We start from the raw sequence: 27,516 nt of genomic DNA on the forward strand, positions 1-27,516 counted from the left end.
AATGGCTATCAAAGAGAAAACAGTAGGGAGAAAAGGTCAGAGATAGTGTTTATGGTGGTTAATCCTCATTGTTAATTTGATTGGATTTAGAATCACCCTGGACATATACTCTCAATGAATCTATGAGGTTGCTTTCAGTGAAAGAAGAACTACCCTGAGAGTGGGTAGAGCCATCACATGGGCTGGGATTCCAGGCTGGGTAACTTAAGCGTGCGTGTGTGTCTGTGTCTGTGTGTGTACAAACAGCACCAGCTTACTGACTATGGATACAATGTGACAGCTGCCCAACACTCCTGCCATCAAAACTATATCCTTGATCTGTCAGCCAAAATAAACCCTTCCTTAAGTTGCTTTTGTCAATTTTATAAAACATAAAACACCCACTCATTCTAAGTGTGTAGACCCCGAGAGGCTACCCATGCACATACTGAGTGGACTCAGTGAGGTTGTAAAAAAATAAAAGGCACATGGGAAAGATGGTTCGTCATTAAAAGCAAGTATTGTTCTTCTGTTCGATTCCCAGCAGCCACATAAGACATCTCACTACAGCCTGTAACTCCAGCTCCAGGAACTGCAATGCTCTCTTCTGGTTTCCATGGGCACCTGTGAGCACATGCACACAGACACCCCCCCACCCCCACCAACACACACTTAAAAAATAAAATTATCAGAGGCAGAGCACATGAACTTGGAAGGGAAAAGTTATGGAGGATGGAAAAAGTTGGCAGGGAGGGATTATGGGAAGATTTAATAATTTACATTATTAAATATAAATTTAATATTAAATTTAATTAATTAAAATATTAAATTCAATATTAAATATTGAAATTAAATAAAAATTTAAATTTGTTTTTGTGGTGGTTTGATGAAAAAGGCCCCATAAGTTCATAGGGAGTGGCACTATTAGGAAGTGTGTCACTTGAGGTGGGCTTTGGGGTTTCATAAGCTCAAGAGAGGCCCAATGTCTCTTGCTCATCCTGCTGCCTGCCCATCTGGATGTAGAACTCACAGCTACCTCTCTAATACCATGTCTACCAGCATGCTGCTTTACTTGTGCTATTGGCAATAATGAACTATCCCTCCGAATGTAAGCAGGCCCCAATTAAATACTTTTTCTTATAAGAACTGCCATGGTCATGGTGTTTCATCACAGCAATAGTAACCCTAATTAAGATAGTATTTGTTGAGAGAGAGAAAAAAAGAGGGAGATAGTACTGTGTGCACATGTGTGGAGGTCAGAGGACAAATTTAAAGGAATCAGTTTTCTCCTTCCTCCATGTGGGTCCTGGAGATCAAATTTAGGTTGTCAGGCTTGGCAGCAAGTGCCTTTACCTGCTAAACAATCACAATTACCTAGGAATTTAATTTTTTTTCCTTCCCCACAGGAATGAGAAAAAAAAAAAAAAAACAAACAAAAAACTAATACTCTGTCATTAAATAAAATGCAGTAAGCCTAAAGGACCTACTTGCTAATCTGAAACTAGTCGGTGTTATTTCTCCCAGCAGTTAGTACAATTAATAGGAGTTCTTAGGAAGAACAGAATACTCAGGAGAGACACTTTAACTTTCACCCAGATAACACAAGAGTATTTCATATAGTCTATAAGCAGAAAATAATACAATATGGTCAACAACACCTATAAAATAAAACACGGGACTCAAGGCTGCTTTTCTGGTATCATTTTTTCCCAATTTCACATCTATAGTTATCATAACTAGCTTTAGATAACAATCCATCTAGTAGGAGCCAGAGTTACAAACTAATTTTTTTAAATAATTTATTTAACTTTCTATTATGTGCATTGGCGTGAGGGTGTCAGACTACCTGGAACTGCTTACAGACAGTTATGAGCTGCCATGTGGGTGCTGGGAGTTGAACTCAGATTCCTTTGAAGAGCAGACAGCACTCTTAATCACTGAGCCATCTCTCCAGCCCCCAAACTAAAACTTTTTAAAGTATAATGTGCAGTTTTTCTGAATTGTATCACTTAGGTAATTCTTCATCAGGTTTATGTGATCTAAGTATGTTTTGTTCCATCACGTATGCAGCTGGATGAAAGGGGTGCAGAAAAAGAATACTGAAGGGCACCACATATCTGCTCCTAGAGTTTCTTTTTGGTATTTTTACAATGCCCAATTTCTAGATGATTTTATTTGAACAATGGAGTTTAAATGGCTAAAAATGCATGTGGAAACACTGTTCTATATTTTTAAGAGCCAACCTGGATATGGTTAGCCTCCATTTTCATAACACAAAGAGGTCAAGTGGTGAATGTCAATCCAAAATGTGGTCACTGACAAACCTCAGTATCTATATGAATGCTTGCTGACACACCAGTTTCATATTTTAAAAGAATTACTGTAGGGCTGGAGATGGCTCAGAAATTAAAAGCACTAGTGTACTGCTTTTGCAGAGAACCCAAGCTCAGTTTCCAGCACCCACATCAGGCAAGATAAACAGAATAGAGCCATAGATAAACATCGGACTAACATCGGTGTTATCCGGTACAACAGCACTGTCCAAAACAGTAAGTTAGTACCTTGTGTGACTCTCAAGAGTGTGAAATGGGTGGATACCGGCAGCAGGTTCAAAGTGAGAGGACAGATGAGTAAAGATCATCATTCACTGTGCTTGGGATGGTTCTTGTGGCATCTTAGCTGAATTACGTTTCTGATTTCTGAATGTTTAGTGTTAACTTAGTGAGAGAAGCTTGTAGGCAGCCTGAGTTAGAGCTCCAGGACCCACATGGTGGTGGGAGAGAACTGACTCCCTTGAACTGTTCTCTGGCCTACATACACGCGCGCGCGCACACGCGCGCGCGCACGCACACGCACACACACACACACACACACACACACACACGTAACTCCAAAGTCTATTATTTGGTGGCTGGGAATGTAGCTGTGGTAAGATTATCTGCCTAACATCAATAAGACTGCAGGTTCAATCCCCAGCATGAGAAAAACTAAAGAAAACTATACTATTAGTTTGAGGATTTTTATTTCCTAGTATTATTCCTCTCAAAGAGAAACAGAGGCTTCATCGCATTAATGATAATTATTTGCAAAATAATCACTGAACTTTAGCACTGTGTTAGGTAGAAAATTATCACTGTGTTTTACAAAGGCACTGAAAGGTTAAGTGATTCCTCAAATTTCATCTGGCTATTAAAAGTAATACCTAGGATATGAAACCAGGACAGCCTGCATCTATAGTTTGGGCACTTAAAAACAGCCACTGTATCTCATGTAGCCAAAACTCCATTATGCTACATAAGAAATGCAAATGCAAATAAATCTGGGTAAAACACACTTCCTGGGACAGTAAAGGGCAGGGCAGGGCAGACAGGGAAGAGCACGCACGTCTGCAGACCTTTGGCTGAAGTAGACTGCACAGCTCCTTAGCACTGGCCCCCACACCCTTGACAAGAGTACTCACTCCAAAGAGGCAGAAGCCAGGGGAAAAGGAAACCAGCCACCCATTGCCTAGTTATTACGTTCCCACCTGCCTTCCAGTTATCAGGCTTCCCTTTCCTACCGAGTTTCCTTTCTGCCTAATCTGACTTTAGAAATCACAAGCTTCATTAGCCTGTCCCAAATGCTTCTTTCACTTTGATTTCTTTACTGTTGACATTAAAAATGGGAAAGTGTTAGATTCCTGATTTTTTCTTTCTTTCTTTTTTTTTTTTAAAGCAGCACCAAATAATTTATCTTGGCTTTATCAGCAAAGTGCCAAACTACTGGCTAGAGTTAAGTTGTCTGATCAGTAGGCCAGAACACCAGTAAAATGAGGCTTGTCATTCTTAAACGAGATATCATATCACCCCTCTGAAGCTCCTTAGATACAAACATGTGTATCACCTGACCAATGAATAAAGAGAATGGGCAAACAGAAGCCTTTGGATTTTTTTTTGTTTTCAAAGGAATTATCCATATTCAATACACATTCTTCACTGCTTTCTGTGTCTTCTTGTTCACTGCTTTGAAGGATAGTCCATTTGTGACATTAAAGAGAAAGTGACTCCTCTTAAACATGGCAAGCAAACCTCTGATGCGAGCTCAATGCCTCACCCACAGTTAAATGTTGCGTCTGTGGACAGGATGACTACTCTGCTCAGTCCCTGCACACTTCCAGAAACCCATCCACACACCACACCTTCTGAAGAGAAGGGAATCCAATTTAGAGCCTCATTCCTAAAATCCATCAACAAAAAAGGAAAACAGGTATCTTCTTAAGAGGATTCTTGAGGTGATAACTCTTAGCAAAAGAGAGAAAAATCCTTTCACATCCACACTATGAATTTATCGTGTCCAAGTTCTTTAATAATAAAACACACTAAAATATTTCAAACTACACTTAAGAAACAAGCATTCTTTTTGTTTCAGGTAATGCTCTGTATAAATTCCTAGATTATAAGAAAGAAATTTCCTTTTTAGTATCACATAATTTTTAAAACAAATTTTATCGTTGGCTAAAATTAACTATAAAATAACACCAATTTTTTAAAAATCATAATCTTTTCTTGACAAGAAAATTAGTCATGCAGATTCTAACTAAGGTAATTTCTTAAAGTTGTGTGATCACCAGCATTGCGTTACTGCTAATAATATCTTATGACTAAAAATCTACTATCCAAGTCACCCCTCAAATCCTACCCACCAGAAACAAGAGGCCTTCAAGTCTCATCATGCCGACTCAGTTGTATCTTTACTTAATTTAAAGTTCTATGTCCACTTACATAAGGTTACAGGCTTAAGTCTACTCACACAGTTGAGGTTGATGAGCAAACAGCTGTCCTGTGTCTTGAGACAGACATTAGCTTCCTGCCTTTCCTATCCTCATAAGCAGCTACTTAAAGTTTGAGTTTTATGCAAGAAAACATTTTAAAGCCTTCAGTGTTTTACTGCAGCAGACTTCAGATTCATTCCTGTAACACATTTAACACGAAACAGAGTTGAGACAGTTAAAAATTATCAAGTAAATTTATCACATTTTAATCATCTAAAAGTTAAAAGAATGCTTTCACTATTTCAGTGATACAAAGAGGGGTGTTGGCACTAATGAAAAAGTATACTAATATATAACCGTGACCTAGCAATTCTTCTACACAGGGCCATAAGCTTATGTGAGCAAGAGTTACTTTTTATAACCATTTAACCTGAAGTTAGTTAACTAGGTATTCAATTTTTCTGAAGCTTAGCAATTTATTTAGAATAACTGCCATACCAGCTTACTTAGAATTAATGCCACATCTTTACATGTTGAGGACCTTCAGTGCTCCATGGACAACTCTGTAACAGCTCTTAGAAACAAAGGTCCTAGTCTTGTTCTGAAAGTAGGAGTTACTAGCTTTATGTCTGACATGGGATAGAAAGACCTATAGTACAGGTCCTGTTTCTGTCCCTACAGTACCACCATTGCTGCAGACAAATGCAGTGGGGGACAGCTTCTCTCAAAACTAAGAATGCATTTCTGTAAAAAAATATGTAACCCTTCTCAAACTGAACTAAACAAAACACTAGAAAAACCATGTTTTCAAATTAGGAGGTGATTACAGGTAAAATCCTATCTCCATTTCATTACTGTATACATAGGGAGTCATGACATTTTTGCACTGCAGAAACAAATAAAACTATTTTAGTTAGAAGATTCCATTTAAAAAAAATTATACTCCTAGATGAAAATGACATTTAAGAATTTGATGCAGGGACTAGAAAGATGAATCAGCTGGTAAGGGCTCTTGAAGCCAAGCCTGAAGACTTGAGTTTGATCCCCAGACCGACTAGTGGAAAAAACTGACTCAAATTGTCCTTGGACCTCCACATGCATGCCGTGGCATATGTGTACTTCTCTTCCAACCATGACCCCACAATAAGTAAACGAATGTCAGAAAACTGATACAGAGTACTCTTGAATAGTATTATTGCCTGTATCTTTATCCAATCTATTTTTAAAATTCTGGCCTTACTACTACAACAGAGAGCTACACACAGGAACAGATTTTAGGCTTAGATGGCTCAATGTTTTTCTTTCTTATTGGCAGGAAACTTCAGGCAAAATAAATTTCAATAAAATTGTTCTTGAAAATCCAGATACCCATCTGTTTTTTTTTTTTATATGAACACTGGTTTCAATATATCTATACTGTTCTCATTATCCATAGTAAAGTTTAAGACAAGCTTTAGTATTTCATTAATACAAGATAAATGCTTAGCAAATGCAGCGTGACTTAAAAAAAACAAAAAACAAAAAACAAAAAAACGAAGAAATAGCTCTCAAAGTCATGGCTTCCAAGTATTTTAAATACTTTACATTATCTAATGCTAAAGTACTGCATAAGTCACGCTATGCTATGAAAGGTGACTAATGAGTTTATTCAAAACAAATATTTCTTTGTAACCTACATAAACACAAACGACTGAAGAAATAATCCAATATTTCACAAAGTTTGTAACTTCCTAGAAAACCTTTCACACAAGATTTTGCAGACATGCTCTACCCTCTTTCTTACAAGTGTCTGTACATTACACACATCCTTTGCAGACTACAGAACTGAGGCTGGATCTTTCTGTCTCCTTAACCCAATGCTCTTGAACCTCAAGCTTGATTAGATGACAGGTCACAGTGATCAACTATATTTAAAGCAAGCCATGTCTGGAACTGAGCATCAAATAGTCAAGTATACCACTAGTAAATCAGCTTTACCAGCAACATGACAGAATGGCTATAAATTCAGGGAAGCCAGCTATCTCTTTGGAGTAACAAATGAGAAACTAGAGGGAGCAACCTTAAGGGGGGAAAAAAGAACACAAGTGTAAAATAAATAAATAAATAACAAGAACACAAGTGAAATGCTGTTAAAGAGAAAGGAAAAAAGCAGGTTTATCTCAAACAGTGCAAAAGTGCTTAAAACAATTCGTACAAATTACAGGAGACAGCTTCCTGCTCAACACTAAATACTGTTTAAAGCCAAGGGGCTCAGCAGCTGAAAACAGGTTCCCTCTTGCAGTTTTCAGCTCACACAATTAAAGACCTAAGATTAATCCCCTGAGTCACCACAACTGTAGTAGATGATTCAGGATAAATTGTGAGAGGGTTAAAACTGGTGGGTGGAGGTTATATGAGGGCCACTAAGTACTGAGTTTCAAGGTGTATCTCCATAGGTGACTTAGTAGAACAGAAAAATAACTTTGAAAAAGAAGACCCCAACAGATCTCATACTAATCAGAAAACCAAAATTTATACCTGACAAAGATACGGGTGGACACATGCCTCCTAATGTGGTACAATGAGAAGCTCACACCATAGACAGACATTTCCTAACCTCAGGCATGAATACACCGCTAAGCCCAATCTGATGGATGGTCTACAAAATGTTTGCCACCCACTTCAAAAGCATCAGTGCCTATAAAGAACAGCAACAACAGTGGTATCAGCAGCAACAACCTGAGGAAATGTCCCTAAGAACATGAGTGAGGACAAAGAAATGTGTCAGAAAATGGCAGCGAGTAGTCCAGGTTAGATTTCCTGGACTGAAATAAACAAGTTAATGAACATTTACTGGCGTTGGGAATATAGTGATCCATGCTTATACAGCTAGCATCTAGGACTGAAGCAGGAATACTGCCTTGAGTTTCAAGCCAGTGTGTGCTTCAGAGAGAGACCTAGTCTAAAAAAAAAAAAAAAGAAAAGAAAAGAAAAAGAGGCAAGCAACCAAAATAAACATTATTGTAAAGTTCTTATGAAATACAATGTCCTTGTCCTCAGGAAGGACATATGCTAATGTTCACATGCTAAAAGAATACAAGGTAGCACAATATGATGCACACAAATTCTCAAGTCAAGAAAAACACTGACTGTTGGTAAAACTACTTGCTGTGCAAGAACAGGACTTGCGTTAGATCCCCAGAACCCATGTCAACAAACAAACAGACCAGCCCCAAATCAAAAATAACAAGAACAGTGGAACACAGTGCTGGGAACTCAGGTAGGAGGATCCCTGGGATTCTCTGGCCAGACAGCCTTGTCTAATGGGCTGGCCCCAAGTCAGAGAAACCAAACCTTCCTGAAAAAAGAAGGTGAACATCTTCTGAAGCTGTCTCCTGGTCTCCACATGTGTATATAAGTATATATAAGCAGTTGTGCACACATAACCACAACCAAAGAACATCTGACTAGAACAGTACAATAACACTTTCAGAAAAATATTAAGGAAGGTCAGACCCTGCTAAGTGGCACACAGGATTTACACAGTTGCTGTAATTTTCTATAAGCTTAAATTTCGGATATTTAGAAAGTACTGGAAGCTGATAGTCTAATAATCACTAGCATCTAGATTTCTTACAACTGTATTCAAGTTCCAGTCTAAGTTGAGCTAACTTATGGTCATCACCCACAATGAGTTACAGGAAACAGGAGCTGACAGATCACCACAGATGAGTGCTCACTGATATATGCCATACAAATGACAACTTGTGCTGCACAGATTTGAAATTTCCTGCCCTCCTTCCTTACTGTACTGGTGAAACCTTTGCCATACTTCACCAAAGTCGAAGAAGTACGCCTCTACAAGAGCACTGCCTTTCCTAATCTGCAAGCATGTCTCCTTACTAAAAACTCCAAATTCAACTAATTTTTGCTTATGCCAGGTAGCAAGGCAGAACCAAAGCAATAGCTAATGATCAATCAACAGAAAATATCAGGACAAATCTTCCACCTAAAAACAATGTTCTGTGATGCCAATCAATAAGGGCTGAGGAACACAAACATTCAATATAGAGCATCCTGCACCTAGAAAAGACACAGAAGATTAATCACTGACATCTAAACACCAGAGACAAATCACAACTATTCCAGTGATAAAAACAACAACAAAAACTCCAGCAGAGCAGAGGAAGAGGCAGGGTGGGTGGTGGGGCCCAGCAGTAAAGCGCTGCTTTGCAAGTTTACAGATTTGTTCCTCGGCACCAAAGACAATATGACCATGCTGCTCGTAAGCCCTTTTCCTTAAAACTTGCTGAGAGGCCTAAAGCAGCAGTTTCTGCACTAGTAAAATCTCACAACACAGTAGAAAGGAGAGTGGTAAATCATGTACCTGCTTTGTCTCACAGAGGAGGGAGAGGCAAGAATTGGAGCTGGGCTAACAAAAATTGGGAAGCATTCAGCTTCCTCTGCTAGACTGGATCCCAGCTTTTACCAGGTAGCAGCGGTCTAGGACAGACCATCTACTGGTCCCTCTGCTGCTTCTTTCTAGGCCTTGCTTTCCAGCTGTGCTGTGCCTTCTTTCAGACAGGCTCTGTAATAGACTGATCTGACCTACAAACATCTACCGCACACATCATCAGATCTTACAGAACACTCAATAGTAAAACTTTCTCACTCCAATCCCAATCCCTGCCTTTGCTTTCTATCCCGGGTAGTAAAGGTAGGTTAAATCCTCTATCTGCGCCATACCTCTATCTCAGCTTTCATATTTGTCTCTAAGATCTAAATCTAATGGTCACTTCCTTGAATGCAGCAGGCAGATGATGCTGTCATAAAAGAATCAGAATAATATACACTATGAATAAAACCAGGACAATTCAAACCTAAGATTTAAGCTAATTTAAACCTGAAAGACCACATCTAAGAAATACTGGTGTGTTTCTTAAACAAACAAACACACAGACAGACAGGATCAAGTTCTCTCAGGGAGCTGTAGAGCTCACAGTGCTTCATGCAGAACGCTATATGGAGGACCTACTGGTTGGGCTTCCAGCTAGAAACAAGCCCTTCCTGTCTTTTTTCTAAAGACTACAACAACAACAACAAAAAAAAACCCATTGACGAACGTCTTAAAACTCACACAGGCAAACATATCTGCTTCCTGTCTCAAAAAAACACTTCTGTAGCTAAGTATCTGAGACATTTAGGGTTCTTCTGTGGCCTGTCCCAACAGCCAAAATTCTACACAAACTAATGATTTTTTATTTAAAATAAGGAATTTGAGTGAAGGAATCAACTTTCCAGTAACAACAGCCTTAGTCCTTTTGCTGAAATACTCTGTAATAGGAAAAAACCAAAAACAAATAAACATGCTATAATGTATCTCCTTCACAAGTGAAATGTTGCTGTATCATGTTTTACTTGTATATTTATATTTTAAGAAGGAAATACTTTTATCAAAATAAAATTGAGTACTTATAGCTATAACAATCTATTTTTACAAATTTACAATTTAAATAAAAACAAAGTATAAAGCTCAGGAGAAAGCCAGGACTTTACTAATCAAGTGTTTTACTTTCTAAAAGAAAAGATCCTCATTTCTAAATGAGAATAGTTTTATTTTTAATATTAACCTCCCTCTTAAAACAGGGTGTTTTGCCAATATGGATGGGAGAAATCTCACATGTCCCCACCTCTAGTTGAAAACCTACAGGTCACACTCAGCATTGAGGAAAAAGAGAGAATCCATCTGCTCCAGGGACAAACCCCTTGATAGAGGATTCAGTCCCAAGCAGTCAGTCCAAAACATATATATATATATGATCAACATTAACTCAACAGGATCTATTTCTAAATTTACATGCGAATAACAATAATGATTAAAGAATAAGAGTCCATGAGTTTAAGAAAAGGGCAGAGAAGTTGGAGAAAGGAGAGGGAGAAGGAACTATGTAAATACAGTACTCATACACGAAATTCTCTAACAATAACTTTTAAGAAAAGAAACTAAGATTGTTGCTTAGCACATGTATTTGAATAGATTCAAAATATACTTTCTAATAGGTTATTTCATTTTGTATATGAAACAGACTGAATCTTAAATTCTAATATTTTACAATTCTGTTTGAATCTTTAATACATTATTTTATATCTTTTTAAATGTTTAAATGTGACTTTTATACAGAACACTGCAAATGTTTAAAAGCAACTCATATGAAAATATCAACAACTGCTAGTTTTTAAAAAGACTAGCCCTTCAAGTTCAAAAATTATTCTCAACTCTATCAGAGTTATAAGTATATTAGTACTGCCCAGATACATGCATACTCCAGGTTAATCACCTTCCTGAACACTCACTAGGTAAAATGTGCAGTCTTGAAGGAAATAAACTGCAAGACCAATACATGTAGACAATAAGTCTGTCCCTAAATCTTAACCAGTTAGAATACCATGTAAATGTTAAATTCTACCACTCAACCAACAGCAACAACAAAAGGTAGTAACAGAGCTCTTAAAAGCTTCCAACAATCACTAACCCTTCCCAATCAGTCCCTCTGATCACTCATCCTGGCTGACAGTTATCTCACAAATGCTATGTGCAGGTAGTAGGATAAATGTATGTGGAGAAAACTAAATATAGAATCACAGACACTTCTCAAAAAGAAAGCAGAGGTTAATAAGCTGTATTCCACTCCACGAAATTCAACCCATTATACTTTGTGCCTGCCTTGTTCATCACTCCAACGCATTTCTAGTTTCTAGCCTACGTGTTTAAAAACATGTGTTTTAACACAGACATTAGAGGGTTTGTGTGACAGGGTAATACTTGCTTTACATTTTTCCATTTTACACATCAGTACACCAAATACACTCATTCTCACAAAACTGAAGTTACCAACATCTTTCCCACCATTAATTTTTGTAGGGTCAATGACAAAATGCTGTAACAGTATAGCATACAGTAACCTGGCCAAAATTACCTCCTTTCTTTCTTCTCTATCATTAAATAACCTGCAAAAAGTTATTAAACTATGACAGTCTAAATGTAGTACAGTAGATGACAAATACTTTGTTGGCAAGATTTTCTGATCTATGCTATATTCTCCTCAAAAATTTATATCATAAATATACCCAAAGGCTATTTAAGAAAAAGAAGTCAACAGAAATTACAAGTGTGGACAAGAGAGTCTCCTTCCCACCCCATTACAATGCACGCATGTGCATTTTCACTATTTTTAATGTTAAAAAAATCATTACCACCTTTACCTATTTCAAAGTTTCCTTTAACTGGAAGAAAAAGTAGAAACACATTAACTATGAAACTATTTAACAGTCACTCAGACTGATCTACACTGACCTGACCTCTATACTGAATTGCCATAACCTTAATAACTCAAGTTCCTGGAGTGGGAAGGCCTTACAGGTCTAACTCTCACCTAAAGACCAGGCTTTTCTCCTCTGATTCACTTGTGGTTTGAAAAACTACAAAATGAACTGCTAGGTACTGAGCTTTTTATGTTAGCCAGGACCCAATTTCCACTTCTTTAGCACAGGTCTCAGTAACAGCTCTTTATTGGTCTTAAATCTGAAATCCACTAGACTCCAGCATTGGCCTCAATATAAGAAAGTCAAAGTCCCCAAGGCCTACTTTTAAATTGGCTAGAACCAAAGATTAAAGAGATGGCTTAGTGGGTGAAAGTGTTTCCTGCACAAGCCTGAAACCCATGTTACAAAGCTGCAAGTGGTAGTATATATATACAATCCCAGCACTCCTATGGAAGTTCATGGGCCAGCTTGCTTTAAGTATAGAGTGGCAGAAACAAGAGACTGCTTTAAGAAGGTAGACAAGATCCAACTCCCAATAGGAGAATGGGAGCCAAAATTTTCAAGAGATAAAATTTAAAACACTGGAAATTTTCTGAAATAATCACTGAACATCTTTTGCTATGTGACCTTGAGATGGGTGTCTCAAAGCTCAGAATAAAAAGCATCAGAGATGCAAATCCCTTACCTATTCTATTCTTAAAGAGCTGGTTTCTGAAAACCTTTCAAAGCTAGCACTAGTTCTCCGGGATTCCTCTCCCCCCACCCCCCAAGACAGGGTATCTCTGTGTAAGAGAGCCCTGGCAGTTCTGGACTCAATTTGCAGACCAGGCTGGCCTTAATTGCACAGAGATCTGCCTGCCTCTGCTGGGATTAAAGGAGGGCGCCACTACACCCTGTGTTTTGGGGGATTCTTAAGACTCTTCATGAATCATAGGTAATGTTTAACACAGAACACAGTAAGTACATATTTACAGTGGAAATGAAAAGGGTCTTAAATTACTGTGAAGGTGGTAACTACAAAATATTTCAGTCCACTAACAGGCCAAAGTGCACACTTCTAAAAGATACCCTTCAGCCTTGTTGAGAGGACAACGTAATTTGTCTCCATTTTAGGACTAGGCCTACCTTTAAAAGTCATCAGTGCCAGAAACTAGGCCATAGATCACCAATTCCAGGAACAAGACCATAAAATCCTCTACCCAAAACAGCCTGAACATAACCACAGAATGGGAAAATATCTTATCCCAGGATGGGGCATCTGTGCTAGGCAGCCTTAGCTCACCTGTAGTTAAATATTCATGGCACAAGAATGCAGCCCACTGACCACCTGAACACAAGCCAATGAGAAATCCTGTGCAACTTCCCTGGCAACTACCAATGAGGTTTTAGATTACCTAACCCTTGCTAAAATTCCCCTTGTTTCCTATAAAAAGGCCTGCGTGCCATTGTCTAGGGTTGCCATTTTGTAAAATGGTTTGACCAATGCATGCAGTTTTTCACAAAATAAAACACTCTTGCCAATTGCATTTGTGAATGGTAGCCTCTGGGTGGTGATTTCAGGCTTAACATTGCCTTACTTTGAGAAGCATTCATATACTACCAGAGAGGTGGTAAAAGCACATGATGCACACGCCTGCAGATGTAAATCTGGTGAATAGGGAGAACTGTTTATCCTCTAAGGGTTCTCCTCTGCCTCCACAAACACAGTACTCAGGCTCTTATGCCCGTCATACACAAAATAACGAATAAAATATAATACAAGCAAACTAGTTTAGATGCTGTATAAGAAGACTGACTGATGTTTGCTGAATACTGGCTCACACTGTCAAAGAGACTGGGCTGAGGCAGGGAGGCTGCCAAAAGTTTGTGGCCAGCTTGGGCTAAATAGAGAGATTGTCTTAAAACAAAATCAGAATGCAAGAAGAGTGGAAGGAGCCCACATTTAGTGATTCGGGAAAACTCCAACTTTTTGTGGTTGTTTTTTAATATGTCTCACCAAGTAGCACAGGGTGGCTTTGAACTACTAAACCACCTGTCTCTGGTGTGCTGAGATTGGCATGCAATCACTACACCCAGCTGATGACAGCTTTTAGACCTTGTCTCTTTTTTGAGTTTTGAGTTATTGCATTCCTAAAAGAATTCTGTAAAAGGGGGTTGGGGGACATCGTAAAATTTAGAGAAATAGTATTTGCAATTTTGGTATTAATAATGCTTTTGATTAGGTAGATATAACAAAGTAGCTGGCCATGTAGCTCAAATGGTAAAGTGTCTTACCAGCACACATGAAGACCTTGAGCTTGACCCTAAGCACAACATAAACTGGGCATAGTATCACACACCCTTGAAACCCCAGTACTCAGGAGGGAGGACACACAGCGCAAGGTCATTCTTGGGCCAGAGAGCAAGTTTGAGGGCACCCATCTAAGACTCTACCTTAAAAAAAAAATGTGGTTATTAACTAACCATCAATTGTTGGTTAAGACTAAGCACTATTTATCACTGTCTTACTATTTAGAAGAATAACTAAATCTCTGTGGTAATACTCAAATTAACAATACTCAATTTTTAGGGAAATTAGGTAAAAATTTATGGAGGTGGAGGTTAAAGCATGTATGAAAAAGTTATCAAGATGGTCTGTCTTGAAATAATGTAGTAGTACTTACTCTCCTGATAGGGGGATGATGGTCCATTTCATATGCTTCATTCTGAACTACTGAACAAATGCAGTATTAAATAAAAGGGGCACAGGGACTTCCAATTTCAATATCGTAGAGGAAAACATTGCTAAGCTAAACCAGCCTGGCAGCCTGACTTTGATCCCCAGAAACACCCCCCCCCCCAAAAAAAAAATAGCTGGAAGGATAGAATCAATTCCACAAAGTTAGCTGTCCTCTGACATTCACATACATACCACACAAAATATTAGCGCAAGCTCTATCTTCAATTAAACATAATATTCCTGGACACAATGAGGGAAAGGGATGGCAAATGACTAGGTAAAACAAAGAAAATTGAAGCTAAATTGAAGCTCATGATGAACAGAAAGGTGCCCATAATAGTGTGAGCCATTTCCACAGACAGCCAGAAGTTGTCAAAATAATAAATAAATAAGCAAACAAACAAACAAATAAATAAATAAATAAATAAATAAGATTTTTTTTCTTTTGAATGTGTGTGTATCTATGTACGTGGGTATTTGGGTATAAATACACATGTGTGAATTTGTGCATACACATGGAGGCCAGAGGCAGACACTGAGTTCTTCATTTGATCCTTTCCCTTCTTAGTATTAATGCAGAATCCAGGGCTTGCCCATTTGGGTAGTCTGACTACTCAGCTTACCTGAGGGGTTCCATCTTTGTCTCTAGAGCACTGGAGCTACAGGTAGCCTGCTGAACCCTGTAATTTTATGTGGTACTTGGGCACCAGAGTACTCCTGCTTGGGCAGGAAGTGCTTTTTTTTCCTCTCCAATCCACAAAAGTAGAAATTTGTATAGAGAAAACCTAGGCCTCTTCTCTGCTCACAATACTTTCCTCCCATGAAAGGACTTAAAGAACAAGTAAAAGTTAAGTTTCTTGGGCAAAATATAAGGAGCAAGAAAAAATGGATTTCTCAAAAACTGTTACAGACTACAATAGAGACGGTGTCCTGCAAACAGCACCACTGTGAAAGGAGCTGCCCAGATGAAGTTAGGTAATGGTTTTGGTGGGAATACAAAAGAACCCTCTCTGAGAGCTTCCTCTGTACACATAGTATGAACTTGACTCCTAGAAGTCTTCTCAGAATCACTGAAGTCTGAGGAATCACAATTTTCAGCATGTCATGTATAAGTCTTGGTCCATATTTAGTTCACTGCACTTATGAAAATGTATTGTGTATCCTAACCAGCAAAGCCAGTACTCTCTGGCTTCATTCCAGTTTTGGTACTAAATTTAAGGTTAAGTGGAAAAGCTGTGGTACACAGGAAAACTGTCTTGGGGGGGGGGGGACCTAGATTCATTCACTCTTTGTGCCCCAATCATTTCCAGAGGGTGAGAACCTGATCCACACAAGAATACTGTGCATGCTTTTCTCTCACACTGGGAGAGGAGCCCCCAAAAGTCTGCTACACTAAGAGGGCAGCCAGAGGCTCGGGTGCTCCATGGGCACTTCACTCTCCCAGCTCTTTTCTTGGCTGGTATAATGTATCAGAATTTCACAGAAAGTTACAAAAGGCCTATGTTCAGATTATTTCAAGACAGTCACACATTGAAGGAATGAGAATTTTTATCTTAAGCAATCAGTTCTTTTCTTTCTGAATTTTAAAATCAACTTCTATGAAGTCCATCAGAAGGGTGGCTTGCCCAGTCAGAAAACAGGTCAAGTAAAAAATACATGTCTCAGATAGGACTTCTACTGCTGTGACAAACATCGTGGCCAAAAGCAAGCTGGGGAGGAAAAGGTTTGTTTGGCTTATACTGAAGACAGCTGGGGTAGGAACTCAAACAGGGCAGGAACCTGGAGACAGGAGCTGATGGAGGGGTGCTGCTTACTGGTTTTTTCCTCATGGCTTGCTCAGCCTCCCTTCTTATAGCACCCGGCCAGGGGTAGCATTGCCTGAAGACCCAAAATGAGTGCGGTCCTCACACATCAATCACTATTAAGAAAATGTCCTCCAGCATTGCCTTACAGCCTGAACTTATAGGAGGCATTTTTCTCAGCTGAGACTCCCTCCTCTAGGTGACTCAGGTGTTAAACTGACATAAAAACTAGCCAGCTCATGATGAAATAACTAGATTTCTTGAGATCATGATTTTTGAAAAAATTTCAGTTCCGCTGGAAAAGTGCATTAGTAGCACAGTACTTCCTCAGCAAGTACAAGTCCCTGGATTCCATCCATAAAAATCCAAGAAAAAGTGGAATAAAAATGCTGAGCTAGGGGGTTGGAGAGATGGCTCAACACTGTCGTCTGTTCCAGAAGACCCGTGTTCAATTCCCAGCAACTCTATGGTGGCTCACAACCATCTACAGCCTCTAATGACCTCTTTTGGCATGCAGGTGTACAGGCAGATAGAGTGCTCATATACATCAAATAAATAAATGAAATGTTTTTTTAAAAAGCTGAGCTGTGTGTGACAGGTTAACATGGTATAGGTATACATGTCTTAGCTACTTTTTTATTTGATTGGAACATTATTTAATAATAGCTTATGGTGCTAACAAAGAGCAGGCAGTGTGCAAAGTATGTACTTGCAGTACAAGGTTATCTTCCCTCTTCTTACTCAATCAGCATTACCCTTTCTCTCAGCATTAACATGCAAAGGTTCTGGCCAGTATGAAATACTTACTCTTCCTACCATTATTCATATTTTAAGAACTACCGTAAGTCTGGATCAAATGACCACACAACAGTGAACTGGATTATCATTCTCTCTATACTGACAAGCACTCCAAATTATTTAGTGCTCTCTCTGAAAAAGTTAAGGTACTGAAAATGCAAAATAGCTTCTAATCTGTCAACTAACTAGTCATTGTAAATGATTTGTTTGTAGTCTGAGAAGATTTCTACACTATCAGGAGCAAACGTTCAAACTCAGGAATGCAATCAGCTGCTAATACTAATGGTTGTACTGAGGATGTAATTAAATATGTATTAAAATTAGAATGTTTCTTATTAAGGAGAAGAATGAATCAAGGATATTAAGGACAAATCAGTAACCTTAAGTGCTTTTTTTAATCTAAAATATTTCACTTGATTTTTATAGTAACACTGCATTTATTTTTTTTTTAAAGATTGTTTTATCTAAATGAGATACTTTAAAAAAATGACAACAAAACCAAATGGACAAAAAGATCCTGGTAACCTATTTTCTTTTAAGGGACGTTTGTTTATTCTAAGAAAACAATTCCTGTTGTTAAAACATGGCTTGGTGCTTCATCACACGCATGCCAGTCATTAAGCACCTGCAATGCCTTCTTTCCCTCAACCCATGAAACAGGGTCTACACTGCTAGCTGAGCCTTGAACTCCTGAACTCAAGTAAATCTCCCTGCTTTACTTTACAAGTCACTGGACCTAGAGAACCATTATCCTGACTCACTGATGAAATACTTTTCCACAGTATTTTCTCTGGTGACTTCTGCCTGGCAAACGGAGTCAGAGCTTTGATGAGAACACCTTCTAAACCAAAACCTACTGAACTGTGACCTAACTTCAAAGAACACTTTAGTGAAAACACCAAAACTTTTGGTGGGTTTGAGGTAGGGCAGCAAGAGAGGGGAGATTATGGAAATATGGGATAGAAAAGTAGTCACTCCAGAGACTGTGTGAAGTCTACTGTCAGCTGAGACTCAAGATCCAGCATAAATATCAAATCTGTTGTGAAGACATTCATTTTACATGAAGATATTTTCAAATAACGTTAAAACAGTAATAAAGGAACCAGGCTTAAAGCCTTAGAATTTAGAGTCTCAGGTGTGGTCTTACTCCTTTCTTGGATATTTTCTGAGACTCTCAACAAGGTCTATTAACTTTTGTTTATAGTGAAGTTAGCCAAACTTCTAGCATCCCTGTAATCTACAATGTCACCTTATTTACTATAATCCTGTCTTTTACCTCAGGAATTTTCCTGTATCTTATTTACATTTTTTAAAAGTATTACATTTATTTGATGTGTGGACTCACACATTTCACAGCATTCTTATGGAAGTCAGCTCACTTTCTACCATGTGGATCCTGGGAAACAAACCCATCATTAGCCTTTATGGGAAGTACCTTCACTATCTGGCCCCTCATTTACATTTCTCAGCAACCCTTTGAAGATCATAGCTCTGAAACTCACAAAGTCACATGTATGATTATTGTGACTACAACAAAGCATAGTTCTACCTTGAGAAGCTTATACATATACTTGGGTGTGCCTTATGCTTTCCAAGTGCCTCTCTTTCTCTGCACTTAAAACCACATTAAAACAAAACAAAACAACAAACAAAACACAAAACCATCCTTTTAATAAACTCCATGTCAGCTTCAGATTATTCCACCTTGAAATTCATTACTGCAGTCAAGAATTCAGCTTTCCCTGAATGGAGGTGTACGAAAAGAACTCAGAATTGATGGCATCTGGTGGGGATATGGGAGAGGAAGGACTCAGTTCTATTGCAGTGTCAGGCCAATGAGAGTTTGACCGTGCTCCAGTGAGTATACAGATAACACAAATTAGACGTCTTTTTTTTTTTCTATTTTTTTTAACCTTATTTTTTAACTCTTGGGAGGGGGTCAAAAAGGTGGGGGAATGGACATGGAAGGAGTGGGAAGTGAGTGTGATTAGGGTACATGATGTGAAATTCCCGAGAATCAATAAAAATATTATGTTGAAAAACAACAAAACAAAACAAAAAAACGCAGACTGTTATACACATCAGGAAGTTGTCACCACCTCTGCCACCACTGACAAGTCTAGCAAAGGAACATTTTAATTTTGGGTGCTGCTTCAGAAATATGGCCTTATATTTTATGAATGCCAAAAAATAGAATTTCTAAATGTTTCAAAATTTTTTAAGTAAAAAGAAAATAATTAAGACTGTACTGCCTAGAATTACAAGATGGTTCGGCGGTTAAGAGCACATATTGTTCTTGCAGAGGGACTAAATTCAATTCTCAGCACCCACATAGCAGATCCAGGGGTCCAATGCCCTCTTCTAACCTTGACACCAGGTATGCCGATGCTAAACAGATATATGTACAAGCAAAACAGTAACACATATAAACAAATAAACAACCAAACAACAAAAGACTATGCTGCCCAAAGGAATACAGCTCCTAGGGGGAAAAAATCACAATACCCCATTACCTGCTACTTGTCATTTTATGCTCCCAAGCTCCAATTTCAGTGTTCTAACTAGAAGCAGGGAACAAACACCTCTCCAATACAACTCTATTTAAGACCTTTCTTCTGGTTCTTTTGGGGGAGGTAGAGGCGGGGGTGGGGGCTGAGAGAGGGTCTCTCACTACTTAACACCAATATAAGAATTGCAGGTGTGTCTGGCTGCCTGGGTTCTCTCTGCAGAACTATCTACTAGAAATTCACTTAGGTAGCTTACTGCCTCTGTGAGTAAAAAAGACAATAGGGTAGAACAGACTGTAGAAGCTGCCAGCAAGCTCATAGCAGGACAAGATAAGAACAGAAGAGGACTTTCATGATAAATGCTTTGAATTGTTCCCTCTAATCTTCACAATGTCCTCTGGAGGTAGAAACTTCATAGTTGAGGAAATTAGAGAAATCATAGAGCTGACTCATATCACACAGCTAGCAAGTCACTGTAGTAGTCTGTTTTCTGTCCCTGCAACAAAATACATGCATACTTTACAAAGAGGTTACTTAGCTTGTTTTGATTCTGAAAGGCCAAGATTGGGTGACCCCAGAGGTTTGACCTCTAGTGAAGGCGTCATGGCAGATGGCACTGAGCAATTGGCAGGAGCCATGTGGAAGAAATCACATGTCAAGACAGGAAGCCAGATTATGAAGCCATGGTTGCTCCTTTATAACTACCATTCTCAGAGGAATTCCACTCCCATTGACCAGTTCACTCCTTCTGACCTAATTATGACCTCAGTGACCCAATTACTTTGTACAAACCCCTCACTTCTAAAGAATCTAACACTTCTCGGTATTGGTACTCTTAAGCTTCTCTCATTTGAACGTCTGTATGACTCAAGGAATAGTCCAACCACAGCAGGGGTAAAGCAATGATCTGAACACAGACATTCCATCTAAAAGACCAATCAATTACAGAGTAAGACACAGATTCTGATATATGAGTCACAGTCACTAATTATTCATTTCAAGAGTTATTTCCCTGAAGATCAAGTGTTAACCATACCTGGGTTGAGGGTAGATACACACACACACACACACACACACAGTGTATGTACACACAAGCACGTGGTTATAATTCCTGTCCTACCAGTTAACAGATTCACAACATAAGAGTTTCAGAGCTGTATAATTTAAATAAGGAATAGCCACTATTATTACAAAACTAAGAAAGTTAGCAAACCACAATACAATATGAAAAACAAGAAAAGATTGAACAAACCAACCCACATTAACCTAACCAAAGAAAGGAAGCTGCAGGACATAGAGACTACTTACTATGTCACAGGAGATTATTTTATGATAGATATTGCCTGGTTAGTATTTTAAATCAAAATAGACATTCTGGACTTAAAAAAAGTACAATGCTATGATTCAACCAAGTGTGAGAGAGCCACTGTGACCTGCTACTCCTGAGGTATAAATTCCTACAGGCTGGATTCTAGATGGGCAGAAGAATAATAAAACACAGGTCAAGCACTTACACAAACATCAAGGTCTAGAGTTCAAACTACCCCAAAGGAGACAAGGTAGAAAGAAAGAACTCAGGCAGTTACAGGGAAGGCTAGTCACTGTCACAGCCATGGGAAGCTACACAAATGGCATATTAACTCTAAGAAAACACCTAGGAGCCTAAATTTCAACTCAATATTCATTTGAATGTGAAATATGAGGAGACAAAGCTAAGTACTGCATGGTCCTACTGTGCTGCTCTTTAGCACAAAGGCAAATATATTGAATATATTGAACCATCTTGTATGACAAGTAAAGAAAAGAAGTTGTAAAATCTGAGTATCCTTCTGTCAGGAATATATGAAAGGTCCACTCATACCAAGCAGAACTATGTAAAGGTGATTAAGGCAGAAAATAGGGTATTTGGGAAAAAAAAATGCATGTAATTCATTGACCAAAACCTCTCTTTCTCTTCTTTCTTTTCTCTCTCTCTCTCACACACACACACACACACACACACACACACACACACACACACACACATGACTGTTTGACACATAAAGATACACAGATGAAAAATCCCAAGATCATGGCAGGCCTCTTACAAAATCCTTCAGATGTTAGGAAATAAAGGAATCTAAACTCATGCTATCAAATACAGTATCAATGAGCCCCAAGGAGTTTCCAAAACCTTTTAATTTCACTTAATTTTAGTTAATTTAAATTTAAAAAGCTACCATTACCTACTGTGTTAAAAAGCAATGGCCTATTGTACATATAAAGAGAATTTCCTTACCCAGGAGGAATATGATTTCCTATCATGAAAAGATTGAGGAGGAAGGTACAAGTATTTGTGAACTAGGAAGGTAGAAACAGAAAGCTGAGGAAATCCCATAATAATCTGGATGGTAACTATGAAATGAGAGATATTACAGACATCAAAGCAACAACAGCTTAAAGTACCAACACAATAGGATGGGAAAAGGCTATGACCTAAAAGGACATACAAGGCCAAATGTAGTGTAAATTATAAAGCTCACAATGAAACCTTCATACTTTGATCACTTCATACACTTATATATTTTGGTCAGAACTTCTCTCTGGTTCAAATTTTGCTCTCCTATTTAGATCCTTTTTTATTCCCTCCTACTTTCAGATCCATGGCAAAAAAAAAAAAAAAGTTATAAAAGATACTGTTGGGATATTGACAAAGCTGAACAGAGAAGATTAGGTTATACTATTCACAAACATCAACTCAGGAATTTTGATAGCTTAATCTCACTAAAAGAATATTCTGTTCTAAGGAAGCAAAAAGTACTTGGGGTACATGTCTCCAGCTTGCTGAGAATCAATTCCCATGTGCACACACACACAGTATGACAGAGCAAGCCAAACTGGAACGGAGGACAGAACATAAGGGCAGAGTGGGGCTCCACACAACTTCTGCATAAAAGTCTGAAATAAAATCAAAACAGAAAGTTTTACCTTGAGTAAAATATTTAAAAATTACACAAATACGATAGCTGTGTCAAAAACCATAAATGTATGTATTTTCCTATAGTAGATGAGGTTTAGAAGCACAGTAGATGGCAGAAGTGGTCACAGGCCTTACAAAACCAAGAGTCCTGGAAGAAATGAGTCTCAAGAGGGAACCAGAAGCTAAAGGAAAAGATGAGGCAAGACCTTTTGAGTCTCAGTAAAACGAGTACTGGAAAGACAGGAGACTACATCCAGCTAGAAGTAGGGTATTAGCATTTGCTATGAATTTTATTAATAGGAAGTGTGAATTAGCATCACAGTGAGGTATCTGCTCTATATCCACTAGGATGATTAAAATTTTAAATCTGATCATACCAAGTGCTGATGAGGGGAAACAATTTTAATGAATTACTAATGCAAGCGAAAGAAAAACAGTTTAATAATTTCTTACTTCCTATCATATGACCAAGCAATTCCACTTGTGAAAACAAAGACCAAGCCACATACATCAAGATTTAGTACAGGTAGATAGGGAGAAGACTTTGTGGTTAATAGCCCTTGCTGGTTACAATTAAATGCTTGAAGTGGACCTGATCCAGGTAGGGTTCCCAGCGGACACACAGGGGCTCACAACCTTGTGCAACTCCAGTTCTAGGGAGTCTGATGCCCTCTTCTGACATCCTCTTACAACAGGCACATGCCATACATGCATGCAGGTAGAACACTCACACATTAAATTAAATTTAAAAAAAGAGATCGAGGGACTGGCTGCTCATGTGGCTAATGGAAGGGAATTTCCCCAGCAGGTTCAAAACCCTGTGGTTAGATTCACAGCACTGCAAAAACAGAACAAATGTGTCTGATTCATATAGACAAATGAAGGAGTTACAATCACTGAACCAAGCCTCCTGATCCTGTTTTTACCACTTCTCTACAAAGAAGCTCTATCCAAGTACACTGGGTGCCTCTTCCCTGCGTCAAGAATTGCTTGAATAAGGGCAAGCTACAGGAGAAGCTTAATATAGATGGCATCTGCTAACCAAGAAGACTTTAGATGGAATAAGCTAAAACATTTTTTTTTCCTAACAATCTTTTTTTTTTGTCTGTTTAGGGTCATTCCTTTTCAGGTAAAGTAGAACTTTCAATTTATAATTAAGTGTAAAAAAGGAGGAGGGTCCCTCCGTCCCTCCTACCAGGAGTGGCAAATAGAACAAATCATCTCAAGGCATGCTGGATTTCCCTTTTTCTAATTTCCTGATCATCTTGTCTTAAAAGCTGAGATGCTGCAGCAGTAACTTAAAACCACAGTCTGACCTACAGAATGGGAAATGTTCATATCCTCCCAAGTCACCAAACAACATGCACTTCCTTTGGAGATCTTAGCAATTTGCAAATTCACAGGAGCAGGTAAGTAGTATGACAACCCATGATCTCTGTAAACTACTTAGTCAAGTCTGCTGAGTACTGTGTCCTATGGGACGGCCTGCAGTCCAGTCACTCAGAGGAAGACAAGGCAGAATTGCATTTTCCTTTTAAATAATATTCTGAGCATAATTTTCCTAATAAAATATATTTTTTATAAAATCCTGTAACTTCTGAATATATACTATAAGCTTCACGAAACTGGCTAAAGATTCTGCATTTTACTTACCTACATAAAATTATTTCCAATTACATACTATATTATATAATATCAAAATCTATCACAACATAAATCCTGTCATAGTGTTGAATATATGTTGTTATTTTGTATCTTTCACTATTAAAAACTAGCTAAACATTATTTTAGACAGTAAACATACTACCTTAAAATTTTGGAGAGCAGTATGATAGTTTCATAAAAACCTTAAGAGGTTAAATAAAAACAAAACCCCTTTGGCTTACATAATGGACAACCTATAAGTAATTACTTCAACTACCTTTATTTCCAATGATGTTTGAGAACCATTCCCTTTAAAAGAAATAAGTACTAGCCACTTACCTTTTATTCAAAACTAAGATGGAAAAGCTAGTTTTCCTTGTTCCTCAATGAAGGACCTTTTACCATATATATATGTTTGTGTGTGTGTGTGTGTGTGTGTGTGTGTTGTAGGGTAGATGACAGAGGACAGTAAAAGGAAAAGAAATAATTGAAATGAAAAGCATTTAAATCAATGACTGCGTATTTGTTTGGAGTTTGCCTCCATTCTTTTTAGTGATAGTGTGTGTGGTAATGTCTTATTTGATACAGAAGAACTGGTAGGAAGCATCATCTACCTCGCAGTATATTACACAGCAAAGTTGTTTGCCTTGTGCTCTTAAGCAGACACTTCACACACCTGGAGGTATATGACAGACTTTTATACAGGCTGGGTCTATCAGCATCAGAAGTGGTCATTAGCATTTCCACATCTCAGATAAAGGACTTTCACATTCTCCCTAATTTTTCTCTAACACAGCTTGGTCTCAAGCTTTCATTAAATGTAAGGAATTCAACAGTTTAAAATTCCACATATGGAAAACTACCTTTACACTTTTCCTATGCCTCATTTTTTTTCTTCTTCTTATATCATGTTCCTCCAAAAAATGTCCGAAATGCTGTTTTGAAAATGTTTGTTTTCTTTAAGGCATTTGTAGGCTTGAGAAGTTTTGAGCCTTTTGTAAAGGGAAGAGCTGTAAATAGATGGTTAAAAGATAAAGTGGAGTAGTGTGAAGGGAGAAAAAAAAAAAAGGACGGACAGGTACACATCGTCTAGAAAGGCATACTCAGCAAGGCATGGTGTCTCACATCTGCAACCAAGCACTCAGGAGGCCAAGGGAGGACAGCTGCTGCAAGGTCAGATACCCTGGGCTACACTGAGACTCCACGTCAAAACAACAAGAGAACAAAGCTTAGTGATGGGAAAGGATTTTGGCTCCACCCAATTGAGCTATCTACTCACTAAGGCAACTTTGGACAGATTAGCCAAATGTCCCATGGCTTTTAAGGTTATTTAGAGACTACCAGAGAGAATGTTTAACCCAGAATTAGCCGGCATTATTACTATTGGTAGGTAGTCACAGAAAGAAGGAATCCTAGCTAGATAAGATGTCAACAGTGCATTCTACCTGCTAAAAAATGATATGGAGGCCAGCAAGCTGACTATTCTAATTTATTTAAGCAAAAATCAGTGTGGCTAGTGCTAAGGAGATTAAGACAAAGAAGTAGGTGGGCAGATCCTCACGATAACAATAGGTTTACAGTTAAAATTTTGTAATTAACTGAGGTAAAAAAAATTATGAGAATGACATCCAGGTTCTATCTAACATAGGTGGTGCATCTGGTGAGCTGGGTGACAAAGTGTGCATGCGCGCTCACACACACTAAAACACATGCCTAGGTTTAAGATTCCATGGTCCTAGAACCAACAACAGAAAGAACAGGGGGCTGGAATGAATAAAGTACTAAGAATCCTATTGTAGCTCCCTTACTTACTTAATGGTTACAAAGAGACATTTACAAAGGACACAGAAGTTCACAAATAGGAGCACAAACAGTGTCATTAAACTCATGGGAAGTTTTTCAAAGCTGTCAAGAGTACTAAATGTTTCTGAGAAGATAAGTACTGGACAAAAATCTACAAGGGGAAGAGATCCAGGTGCCTGTAAAGAGCAGAAGGGAAATGTACAGAGAGGAACAGATGGATCTGCTCTCATCTACCAAAACACCACTAACCACAAATCTGTTTCAAGTGAACTCCATTCACATCCAAATGAAGACAACCACATTCATCAAGCAGATCCAGATATCAGTTCACAAGTAAGCACATCCTATGTTACCAACAAGAAACTTACCTCCTAGAACAGTTAGAAACCATACAGGAAAGGCATTTCACAACTCTAAAATCTACACAGAACTAAGAACCCTTGTAAATAACAAGTGTCTAAGTTGCCTCAAGTTTTATCAACTTACTGCCCGTTAAAATGTTTCCTTTTATCATTGAGGAAAAAAATTATTACATCCCTGTGAACTCTCAAACAGTGGAGATTTTGACTGTATTTCTAATCTTTTTCTTCCACCCTAAGAGAATAAAACACAACTATTGCTTTTCAGATCTTTCCCCAACATCTAGGCCAATGTTTCTCTTCTCTCTGTAGTCACTGAATTTTACTCTTCCCCTGAAGCCACTGAACTAAGAGGGCAGCCTCTACTTGTCAACCAGACAGAGACCAACAAAGCAGAGATACAGGAGAGAAACCATTCAGGAGAATCATTTCTCAAAGTTTTAGTGCTCTCCAGAGCACGTGAACAGGTAAATCCTTACCTTTGTAATGATTAAAATGTAATCAACAAGCAGTGCTTAAGTGGTTGCTACTAAAATTATTATGTATATAATTTTGTTCATCTCTCCTTGGTATGGTATGGCATGGCTAAATATTAAGAAAATCAAACATTTTCTCTAGCTCAGAGTAAGAGAAATATTTATGATAGAAATACAAAAAAAATTTAAAATTTTTCTTCTATTCCAAACATGAAGAAATAAAAACTTCTGGGGGGGAAAGTCTTTATCAACCGTAACAAAAAAGTTAACATTAAGCCCCACCACCATCACCAGCACACCTCTACAAACAAGCATCAAGACGAACATTCGACTAGCAGCTGCGAAAATAATACTAAGTCATCAGTGAATTAAAAGAAAAATGTACAGAAAATAAGTTCATTTACAATCAAAATAAGAT

At 38.2% G+C, this 27,516-nt stretch overlaps 1 protein-coding gene across 4 annotated transcripts in view; it reads right to left on the minus strand.

Annotated features, from left to right (window-relative positions):
• Positions 1-27,516, minus strand: part of Zfand6 (zinc finger AN1-type containing 6) — a 68,317-nt gene that overhangs the window by 27,634 nt on the left and 13,167 nt on the right. The window contains exon 2 of one of the 4 annotated variants that reach the window (XM_055623095.1): positions 4,768-4,928. The exons of the other annotated variants lie outside the window; for them this stretch is intronic. The gene's annotated coding sequence lies outside the window, so the exon portion shown is untranslated. The remainder of the gene's footprint in view (positions 1-4,767; positions 4,929-27,516) is intronic. 4 annotated transcript variants of the gene reach the window in all.

This window comes from Psammomys obesus, unplaced genomic scaffold, assembly GCF_907164565.1.
Source record: "Psammomys obesus unplaced genomic scaffold, mPsaObe1.curated_primary_1811, whole genome shotgun sequence".
Taxonomy (NCBI): Eukaryota; Metazoa; Chordata; class Mammalia; order Rodentia; family Muridae; genus Psammomys; species Psammomys obesus.